The 12,119-nt window shown below is 41.3% G+C and overlaps 1 long non-coding RNA gene across 1 annotated transcript in view; it reads right to left on the bottom strand.

The window, feature by feature from the left end:
• LOC102470208 (uncharacterized) overlaps window positions 1–6,128 on the bottom strand; it is a 10,626-nt gene extending 4,498 nt beyond the window's left edge. Inside the window, exon 1 of the long non-coding RNA XR_001371010.1 lies at window positions 6,044–6,128. This is a non-coding gene — a long non-coding RNA (uncharacterized LOC102470208). The remainder of the gene's footprint in view (window positions 1–6,043) is intronic.
• Between the last annotated feature and the right edge of the window lie 5,991 nt (window positions 6,129–12,119).

The raw sequence follows: 12,119 nt of genomic DNA on the forward strand, positions 1-12,119 counted from the left end.
CAGAGAGACAGAAAGCGAGAAATCACCCCCCAGGGGGGATGGTCACGCCGCAATCCCTTCTCCTCCATTCTCCTCTCGGGATCTTGGGCACTCACGTACACGCACCCAGCATGAGTTTTAAGCCACCGGGTCCGGGACGCGAACCACGGTTGACTACGTGGGAGTCCAGCGACATAGCCATTACGCTAACTGCTGGTTCCCTAACCAAGCCTTTTTAAAGTCACCTGTTCAACTAAGATTGCCCATGTTCTAGCCCTTGAGGAAACATGCAGAAACCTGAGTCCAGGAAATCTGAGCATCTCCATATTATTCAGAATCAACTGTCCTTTTTGTGGCTAACTGCCCCATGGGCTTGCTTTGAAGACAGACTATCAGTATAGCAGAGTAGGCTGTTAGACCAACACTGTTCTATAATCCAGTATCACAATTTTAAAAAATTTCTAGTCATTATTTTTTCTAGTTTCCTATACAGCACATGCACTTGCCAGAGACAGAAAGAAAATGAACGTGAGAAATAATCCCCCAGGGCAATGGCCTGTGGTCGGCCATGTGGGAGTCCTACACGTTACCCACTATGCCACCTACTGGCTCCCTCTTATTAACTTTTTAAGACCATAGGCTTGGGTAGTAATAGTCACTATTTCATTTCTGATATTAACAATTTGTGCTTACTTTTTAGTTTTTAGTTTGTTTTTCATTTGTCAGAGACCACCTGTGCTCACTGGAGCGAGACAGAAGTAGGAAAAGCAAAAAAAACACTCACCTCCAAGTCCCTAGGCATGGTCACACCACAGTACCTTCTTCTCCATCTCCTCCTCCTTTGGGAATTTTGGGCACACATACACACACGTGTTTTTCATGTGTGTGCGTGTGTGTGTGTGTGTGTGTGTGTGTGTGTGCCTGCTGGGTCTGGGACTTAAACCAAATGGTTGACCATATGGGATTCAGCTACCTTAACCACCAAGCCATAGGCTTATCCAAGTTTTTTGTTTTTCTGTTTTTAGTTAGCTTTGTTAGAGGCTTATATATTTTATTGATCTTTTAAAACACATAGCTTGGGGCCGGCAAGTGGCGTGGTGGTTAAGGGTGCTGGACTCCCACATGGCTGACTGTGGTCCAAGTCTCGGACCTGGTGGCTTGCTTTCTCACTTCCTCTCTATCACTCTGTCCCTCTCCAGTAAAATTAAAATATAAAATAAATAAACAAACTTATTAAAAAAAACATAGCTTTTGTGTTTATTTCTCTATTGATCTTGATATCTGTTTATTTTAGATTTAGTTTGTTAATTTTTTTTTCCTAATTTCCTGAGGTAAAAATGTAGAGAACTTATTTCAGATCTTTCTTTTATTTTTTTAAAAATAATTATTTATTTAGTTTTATTTATTATTATTAAATTTATATTTAAATTTTCCATACAGCATGTGTACCCACCAGAGAGAGAGAGCGAGAAAGTGAGAAAGTAAGCTGTCAGGTCTGGGACTTGAACCACGGTAGGCCATGTGGGAGTCAAGTGCCCTTAACCACCATGCCATCTGCTGGCCCTAGGAGAGTAAACTCTCACTTTCCCTCTCATCTCTCGCCAGAGTACACGTGCTCTGTGGTGAAAATCTTAAAAAACAAACAAAAAAGGTAAAGGCAAGTAGGCTATGGATACAAGACTGGGAAGAAGAGCACGGTGGTCAGGTATCTTATGATCCTCCCCACCGAAGAACAGAAGGCAACCCAGTCCCCACGCCTCCTGAATCTCAGTAGCGAAGATGGCCTGGGGAGGCTTATTCCTCTTCTCCATTGAATAGGAGTTTTGACAATACCAGACAGACCAGGTGAGCCTGGAAAAATGGATCAATTAAAAGCTCTTTTGACAAGAAGTCCTGGGGAAACAATTTTTATCCCTGAAGACTGGAGACTCCCTTCTCTCACCCAAAGGTACAAGGTGACCTGGACTGGAAATATGCTTATTTCCCACACAAGGCAATTTCCAAAATCACTGGAAAATCTAGTGGTACCAAAGCTGCCAAGTAGACCAAAGTAGCACAGCAAAGACTGAAAATTAAGTTGTCTTTGGAGCCACAGACTATAAGTAGACCAGGACTTGTGTGCTAAATCTAAATAGTCAAGTGACTGCTTTCTATAATAGATTTCCGTAGGACCCAGAACTTTCCGACACAATAGGCCAAGTGTCCAAGATACAACAGAAAAACTCCTGGGCCAGTTGGCGTGGTGGTGAGTGCAACTGCACAGTTCAAGTCCCAGACCCAGAAACCTGAAAAACACCCTGGGTTGGGGCCAGCAGGTGGCGTGGTGATTAAGGGCACTGAACTCCCACATGGCAGACTGTGGTTTGAGTCCTGGACCTGGTGGCTTACTTTCTTATTTTCCCTCTCTCTCTCTTTTTCTCTCATTCTGTCCCTCTCTGGTCAAATTTAAATAAATAAATAAAGTTAAATAAAATAATTCTTGAAAAAAAAACCACTCTGGGTGTGTGTGCATGTGTGCACAAAATCTAGAAAGGAGAATGAAGGAGAAGGAACTGTGGTGAAGCCATCTCTCTAGAGGTGCTTTCTCATTTCCCCACCCCCACCTTTAGTGAGCACACGTCTTATAGTAAATTTGAGAAAAGAAAAGAAAGAAAATCACCTTTTATACCAAGAGCCAGGAGAACCACAATTTAGATGAGACATTAAAATTACACCAACATGAGCCAGCGGGTGGTGTGGACGTTAAGGCAGCTAGATCCTACATAGTTGACTTTGCAGTTTGAGTCCTGGACCCAGCAGCTTGGGAATCATGCTGGGTGTGTGTGTGTTTGTGTGTGTGCATGCCCAAAATCATGAGAGGAGAATGGAGGAGAAGAGATTGTGGCATGGCCATTCCCCCTGGGGGTCATCTCTCTCATGCTCTCTTTCTCTCTTTCTTTGGTGAGTGCACTCACTTTATAGCCAAAAGTAAAGAAAAGAAATGACACCAATATTGAGATTAATCAGATGTTGGCATTATCTAACATGGTTTTAGAGCAGCCTTCATAAAAATGCTCCAACAAATAATTATAAAATTACTTAAAATAAGTGAAAATACAGAAAAATCTCAGCTAAGAAGTAGAAGTTAAAAAAATGGAAAATCAAAAACTGAAAAACACAAGAACCAAAATAAAAAACTCACTGGATGGCTCAATCATAGAGTGATGATGACAGAATAAAAGCAGTGAACTAAAAAACAAATAAATATAGTTTATCCCATCTAAATAATAGAAAAAATGATCTTTTCTGCTGATCAACAGGAACTGTTCATTCACTATGTAGTGAATCATTTCATTCCCTGATGTATTAACCTCCAACATATGCTCCACAGAAGCTGGGTGGAGTTTGTCTATACTCTTTGACCTACTTTGAATATCAGAGACCTAGTTATCAGTCTCGAATCTTTTTTTTTTTTTTTTGGAGAGATTTTCACTGTAGGGTGCGTGCGCTCGCCAGACAGACAGAGAGAGACATAGAGACAGAAAGTGAGAAATCACCCCCCAGGGGGGATGGTCACGCTGCAATCCCTTCTCCTCCATTCTCCTCTCGGGATCTTGCGCACGCACGCACACGCGCCCGGCGTGAGTTTTAAGCTACCGGGTCCAGGACACGATCCGCGGTCGACTACGTGGGAGTCCAGCGACATAGCCATTACGCTAACTGCTGGTTCCCTCGAATCTTTTCAAAGGAATTGTAGGACTCTAAGCAAAAAGTTCTGTGACTTGCTTGAACTTCATCCTGAGCTAAGTACTCTCTCCACCCTTCTGTGCTATTTCTCATGGTCCCTCATATATGATGGTGTTGGGCTGTTCCATTAGGATTCAGAAGTACAGCTGCCTAGCTAGAATCTGTTTATAACGATCCTTTGAATTCTAGAAATTAGCTTAGTTAAGTCTGAGAAGTAAATATTGAAATTTAAATATTTCACCCTTTATTAAACTAATACTACAAATTAGCTAGCTATTCCGTATACCAAGTGAACAAATTCACGAAAAGTGATATAAAAGAAACACATCCTTTTATGTGTAATAGACATTCCTGTAAGGGTAAATCTTTTCTTTTCTCTTTTTTTATTTTAGTCATGATAGAGAGCACATGCATGTACTTAAGAGAAAAAGAAAAGCATCTCCGACAGGATTTTGTTATCCCATCATCCCTGTCCACAGTCCCCTAGGTCACCAGGAACTTGGCCGCCTGTGCATCTGTGTTTCTCAGGCCAACCTGGGGATCTGAACCTGTGGTTAGCCATGTAGCTTCCAACACTGCAGTTCAGTTCACTACCAACTACACCACCAGGCTGGACCCTTACAGTGAATCTCAACATATATCAAGATTCTTTTTTTTTTCTTCCTTTATGAGATTTTTGCTATAGGGTACCTGTGCTCACTGGAGAGACAGAGAGACAGAAAGACAGAAAGCGAGGAATCACCCCCCACCCCCAGTCTCACCCCCCGGGGGGGAATGGTCATGCCATGATCCCTTCTCCTCCAATCTCCTCTCAGGATTTGGGGCACACATGCACACGTGCCCAGTGTGAATTTCAGCTGCTGGGTCCAGGACTCAAATCAAAGTCAACTATGTAGGAGTCTAGTGACGTAACCACTATTCCATCTGCTGGTCTCCTATCGAGACTCTTAAATCTTCTGTATTCTTTGTTACCTTCAAGAAAAATAGAGGGCCAGTCTGTGGGATAGTGATTAAAGTGGCAGGATCCCACAAAGCTGACTATCTGGTTCGATTTCTGGACCTAGCGTTTTGAAAAACCTGCTGGCTCATGTGCATACATGCCCAAAATCTTAAGTGGAAAATGAAGAAAGGGATTGTGGGGTGGCCATCCTCCATGGGATGTGCTTTCTCACTTTCCCTCTCTTCCTCTCTCTGCTTCTCTCTGGTGAATGCATGCATTCTATAACAAATTAAAAAAAAAAAAAAGACATCTTCCACTTCTGTTATTTTGGACCCATTCACAATTATGTTCATTGCTTCAGTCTATATGTCCTACTTTGGGATCAGTTTTGACATCCAAAGTCTTACTTTAGCTATTTCTGCAGCTTTGTAACTTTAGGTTTTCAGAGCTCAGACTAGAAGTCTGTTGTTAACTAATTAGGTCTGGCTAATTACGTGGTACTTGGATTGCCCTCGCAATCTGTGCCTGAATCTACCATAATCTCTTGGCCCTGAATTTGCAGCACTTGTCTCAGGTGGCAGATTTGGCGTCCCTCCATTTGGAAACCTGGCTATCACCTCTCCTATCTTTTCCTTCAGACCAGAAAAAGAACAGAGGAGAGCATGGACTTCCATATACAACATGATTCTTGCCACACCCTAACCCTAAACTCATGATGATTATTCACACGTATACATAAAATTCAAGAAGAGTTTAGTGTTCTAGGCAAGGTGCTAATCTATTGAGAAAAGAGTTAATAGTAATCACACTTCGGCATCTTCTCAATTCAGTCTCTTTTTTCACCCAATTTACTGGATTTTGAGTTCAAGATGTTAAGCACATTGATATATATCTAGATCTATCTGTATATACATTATATATATAGGTCTGTGTATGTATACATATGTGTGTCTGTATATATATATGTGTGTGTGTATATATACATGTACATGTATGTACAGGGTCTCATTGTGTTGCCTAGGCAGGCCTTAACTCACAATTCTCTTGTTCAGTCTCCTAAGTAGCTGGGATTGCAGCCATGCACCCCTACCGTTGCTCCTAATAATTATATTAATAGTATATTATGATTCTGTAGTAAAAGTGATCAGTACAGTATCTGGAATATAATAAGCACGTAATAAATGTTTTGCTGTAACTCTTTTTTTTTTGGGGGGGGAGGTTTTTGCTATAGGGCGCGTGTGCTTGCCAGAAAGACAGAGAGAGGGTGTAATTTTCATTTCTATTTATTAAAATAGAAATGTTCCCAGGTCCTTTATCTTCTGAAGTACAAATGTGGTGAGGACAGGGTAATCTTACTCACCTGTGTATCACTGTATGCTTTACCTGAAGCTGACTGACCTGTCTCATGGCTGCTACTGACGATACTATCATCTCCACTGCTGTAGATTCTGTGTTATACTCCTCCAACTGCAACTTCCTTCTGCATGACCTATTGAAAAAAACTGCCACAATAATCTTGTAGTTTTAGGGAAATCCCATAAATATGGGTTTTATTATGATGTCAAGTTTGACAGGAGGCAGCAGAGGTATTCCTGGCTGTTTTGTCTCAAAACCTTAAAGTAAGGGGCTAACAGGTGGCATATTGGTTAAAGCGCTAGACTCCCACATGACTGACTGCATTTTAAGTCCCTGACCTGGTGGCTTGAAAATCATGCTGTGTGTGTATGTATGTGCACATGCGCACGCGCTCCAAACCCCAGAACTGAGGGGAAGAGATTGTAGCATAGCCATACCCCTTGAGGGGGGGTGATTTCTCATTCTTCTGTCTTTATCCTGTGGGTGCATGCACCCTATGGCAAAAAACTAACAAAAGAAAAACAAACAAAAAAACCCCTTAATTCAAAAAGTCAGAGAGGATTGGCATTGGAGCACCAGGATCTGCATTTCTATCATCAATATGTAACTTCTTAAACTATATGTTAATTCCCATTAGATGAATTTAACATAATTATTTCATATAATTAATGATAATTTTACATGATTTATTGAATTTCTTCAAGTAAAGTGAACTTTCTAGCAGGGTGAATCTGCTAGGAAATCTTTTATAGTATCAGTTTATCTCTGTTCCTGGAAGAGAGCTTAGATGTAAGGCAGAGGTGCATGTTTTTTCCACATTTATTTTGTAAAGCTTATCACCTTGCCTCTGAATTTTATTTAGGTTTCCATTTTGTAGAAATAGTTGTTTTTCCATATACACATATCTCTCTCCAAAAAGTTCACCAAGAGTTTGTATTAAGAAAAACTGATACATGGATTTCAGATTTTTTTGCATCAAAATGTTTCCTTCCATTTTTCACATACTTTTTGATGATGCCCATATTTTTTGCATGTGTGCACATACACATATACTAAGCACGTCCCAATGTACACATACTCATACTTATACAAAATACTGACTTCTAGATTCATGGCGAGAGGCTTCTTGTCTCTGTTCTCACTCTGGACTTAACAGGTTTGAAGCAGTGATTCCAGGTAAGTGGGTCACCCCTGGGTCTAGACTTGGTGAGTATTAGGAAGCTTGATGGTTTGTTTACCTAAGCCCTAGTTTTCAATCTAGCTTTTTAATTTTAATCTCCATCTGTCTTGGTTCTCTGTATTTATCTTAATTGACTCAGAACTGGGAAAACGAAAAGAGAGATTATTTAAAGACTCATTGAGTATCACCAGAAACTAGTGACAAACTCAGGAAAGAAGTCAAACTGATGCAGAAAGAGAAAGCAGGAGAGAGAATCTGAAACAAGGAAAGCAAAATGAATAGAAAAGAAAGACTTTTTTTAATAAAAGTTACAGATAATAATAGCACTAGCACTTGTTTTGGGTACCATTCCTGATATTCTATTGAGGAAGAGACTGAGTAAATGCTGGGAGTCTTTATTTGCCTATTAAAAAAAAAAATCAGGGGACCAGCAGTTAGCGTAATGGCTATGTCACTGCACTCCCACGTAGTCGACCGCGGTTCACGTCCTGGACCCGGTGGCTTAGAACTCACGCCGGTCGCGTGTGCATGCGTGCCCAAGATCCTGAGAGGAGAACGGAGGAGAAGGGATTGCGGGGTGGCCATCCCCCCTGGGGGGTGATTTCTCGCTTTCTGTCTCTGTCTGTCTGTCTGGCGAACGCACGTGCCCTATAGCAAAAAAAAACCTCTCCAAAAAAAAAAAAAAAAAAATCAGTAATAGGCCTGTCCCATGGCTTAGTATTTAAGGGATTCAGATTCCACATAGCTGAATGTTATTCAAATCCTAGCCCTGGTAGCTTGAAAAACATTCCAGACGTGTATGCATGTATGCCCCAAATTCTGACAGGATAGAGATGAAGGGATTGCTGTGTGACCAGACTCCCACTGGGAGGTGCTTTCTCCTTCTCCCCCTCCCTTGTCTCTCTGTCTCTAGTGCATGCATGCACTCTGGCAATTATATGAACAACAGTAATTAAATCAGGTACAGTGGCATGTGCTTGTAATCCTAGCCGCTGAGGCAAGACTGCTAGTTCTAGGCAAGCCTGGGCAACCCACTTAGACATCCCTCTTCTAGCCAAAATCAATAATTCACTTTTTATAACAGAAATATAATTGCAAATACGATTACTGACCATTAAAAGACTCTGTCATGAACAGATGAACAGAGGTGGATTAATAAATTACTTTAACATCCACCCACCAAAGGAGAAAACTTTCACGTTTTGTTTATTTATTTTTATTTTTGGAGAGGTTTTTGCTATAGGGCGCGTGTGCTTGCCAGAAAGAGAGAGACAAAGAGACAGAAAGTGAGAAATCACCCCATGGGGGGATGGCCACGTCGCAATCCCTTCTCCTCCATTCTCCTCTCGGGATCTTGGGCACGCACATACACGCGCCCGGCGTGAGATTAAGCCTCCGGGTCCGGGACTCGAACTGCGGTTGACTACATGGGAGTCCAGCGACATAGCCATTACACCAACTGCTGGTCCCACTTTCACATGTTTTATATATTGTTTCTTTTGAATTGAGGACAGGAATTTACATTTCTATTAAGCTCCCTAGGTGATTTTTTTCTTTTAAAATAATTAAATAATTATTTATTTAATTTGATTTATTCATTCATGTATTTTAATTTGACTAGAGAGAGAGAGGGAAAGTGAGAAACAAGCTGCCAGGTCTGGGACTCAAACCACCGTCAGCTATGTGGGAGTGTCCAGCACCTTAACCACCATGCCATCTGCTGGCCCCCTCAGTTGAATTTTTTAAGAAGATTTATTTAATTTTATTTATTATTATTATTATTTTTCAGTATGCTACAGGGCATGTGTGTTCACCAGAGAAAGACAGGGAGAGAGAAGGAGAGTGAGAAAACCAGCCACCAGGTTTGGGACTTAAACTGCTGTCAGCCATGTGGGAGTCCAGTGCCCCAGCTACCATGCTGGGGCCTTGGTCCCCAGGTGATTTTGGTGTGAGTGATCTGTGAAACACACTTGAAAAATATAAAGTGAGTAGCCTTAAGTTCCTTGTCTGTAAATGAAAATGATTGTGTTGAATCAATAGAGTTCTTATAAGCTATAAATGAGATAAATATACATTAATGCTAAGAACAGAGTTTAGCACCAGGTAAGGATTCGACATCTGTTAAGCCTTCACCTCACATCCCTTCCCATTTTAGGAATAAATTTCTAGTTCAGTGTGAATTGGTTAAGGTACTATTATGACCAGTTCAAATTACAGTTAAAACAAAAACAAAAACTGTTGTGCTTATGAGACAACTTGAGAAAGCAGAGAAATTTATTGGTTCTCGAAACCTATACAGAGATACCAGTCACTTGATTTCTAATCTTATGTCCAGCACAGGAACATTTACATTAACATAGTGACCAAAACAAGAGGGCTTGAGTCAGTATCCAGAAAAACCATCCAGAATAGTGTGAAGGGTCCCTACAAAATGCCTTTAAAGAGAGCTACAAAAATCTCCCAGATCAAAGGGGTTCATTTTGCTGGTTGATGTGTTGTTGCTTTAAAGGAAGTTCTCTGTCTTCATGGCTGTTACTCTCTCCAGATTGCTGTAATCTTAATTTCTGCAGCAACTAGTTGAGGTTGGAAGGTCAGAGAAGCTGAGCTTTTCACATTCACACTCACATTTCTGTCTTTTTTATGGTGCAGTTTATCATCAATGTGAGCAGGGGTGCTCCTAGAGGATATTCATTACTTTACCCTAACACATTCTCTAAGTCGGTGATTCCTGATCTTCTGTGGGTACGGACCTCTTTCAGTCTGGTGAAGGCTGTGAATTCTCATTCCAAAAAAGTGAATACAATACACATTTGGCATTGGAACTCTCTCTCTTTTTTTTTAAAGAATTATTTAATTTTAGGGACCAGCGGTTGGCGTAATGGCTGTGTCGCTGGACTCCCACATGGTTGACCGAAGTTTGCGTCCCGGACCCGGTGGCTTGAAGCTCACGCCGGGCGCGTGTGCGTGTGTGCCCGGGATCCCGAGAGGAGGGTGAAGGAGAGGGGATTGCGGCATGGCCATCCCCCCTGGGAGGTGATTTCTCGCTTTCTGTCTCTCTGTCTCTGTCTGTCTGGCGAGCGCACGTGCCCTATAGCAAAATAGACCTCTCCAAAAAAAAAAAATTTAATTTTATTCATTGCAATTATTTTATTATTTTATTTTTTTGAAGTTGACCAGAGAGAGACAGAGAGAAGGAAAGTGAGAAAGTAAACTGCCAGGTCCAGGACTCAAACCATGGTTAGCCATGCGGGAGTCCAGTCACCTTAACCACCATGCCACCTGCTGGCCCCTGGCATGGAATTCTTGAAGACTTGGGCCTCTGGATGATACTCGTGCATGTCATCTTTCTTCATGGGGTCTTAACAAGAGGAAGATTGGGAGAGGACATATTCTGAGACCAAAAGGCAGATTTGCTGTGCTTTTAAATTTATAACGCCTGTGTGAAAAGGAAGTTCCGAGAATTTCCGTGTTGGGCAGAAGTAACGAAGCAAGTACAACCCAAGGTCACAATCACCCTTGCTTCTTCTCTGCGTCCCACCAGCTGCATCATTTGGAAAAGCCTCACCTGCGAAACAGACTAACCATCATATGGTATGAAAAGGTTTGTTGTGATAATTAAAGAAAAGCATGTATGCAAAGTACTCACATCAGGCTTCAAACAATAAACGTTCGATAAATGTGAGATGTTATTACTAGTGGTATTATTATTTTTAAATATATTTCTATTCAATTATTCTTTATTGCAGTAGAATGTATTGACTTACCATTATTTAACCCCTTTCCTATGACATATCAATGATTGAAGAGGGAATGAGATGTTTTTAAAGGACAGTGGAAATGGTGTGGGAGGCAGTTAAAAATGAAAAAGTCATAAGACCACAAATTTGAAATAAATCATTTTAAAAGTTTTCAAATAATTATAAAATTAAATGAAAAGGCTGTGGAAGAATTAAAAAAAAAATTTTTTTTTGGAGAGGTTTTTGCTATAGGGCGCATGTGCTTGCTGGAGAAACAGACAGAAAGACAGAAAGCAATAAATCACCCCCCGGGGAGATGGTCCCACTGCAGTCCCTTCTCCTCCATTCTCCTTGCGTGATCTTGGGCATGCATGCACACGTGCCCGGCGTGAGTTTAAGCCACCGGGTCCAGGACTCAAACTGCGGTCGACTACATGGGAGTCCAGTGACATAGCCATTACACTAACTGCTGCCCCCCCACGTCCCCAATTTTAACTGTAGAATTCTAGTCAAATAAGGGAATAAGAGGGAGAACTATTACAAGCAAGGGTAAGATTAAAATCTAAGAGGCTGTCCCTGTAGGGCAGTGGTCAAGTGCTATGCAAAGGAGGCTGGATCCCATAATTACCATGGGGGTTCAAACCCATGGCCGGTGGCAACATGTCAGGTGTGTACACACATGTCCGGATCCCAGTGGGAAGGAGAAATAAAGAAAAAAGTATTGTGGTGTGACCAGGGCCTTAGTGGGATGTAGTGCTTTATGTCTTTCTCTCTCCCACCCCATGCCCATACACCTTGCAGCATTTAAAATAATAATAATAATAATTTAAAGGTTAGACAGTGGTGAAATGTGAAGTTCTATGAGATTATTTCGTGGGATGGTTCCCAGTTCAACCGCATAGACCTCTCAGTATGCCCAGGCATGCACTTGCCCATGGTAGGGGCTGCCAGAAGGCTGGGGATGAACTCGAGAGTTAAGATCCTGTGGGAGTGTTACCTCTCTGTCTCTTTCAGAAAGAAATAAACTTCAAAAAAAAAATCTGATTTAAGAATAAGATGTACATTTTTTTACATGTTTAAATGGAAAAAAAAAAAAGACTGTTGAAATGTTCTTCATGAATTTAAAATATAAAACACTGACTGAAAAAGGCCCTGGAGCACAGAGACAGAAAGCTGCACTGAGGATCATGTAGTCTGAAGC

Source organism: Tupaia chinensis, unplaced genomic scaffold (genome assembly GCF_000334495.1).
Source record: "Tupaia chinensis unplaced genomic scaffold, TupChi_1.0 Scaffold000527_1, whole genome shotgun sequence".
Classification (NCBI taxonomy): Eukaryota; Metazoa; Chordata; class Mammalia; order Scandentia; family Tupaiidae; genus Tupaia; species Tupaia belangeri.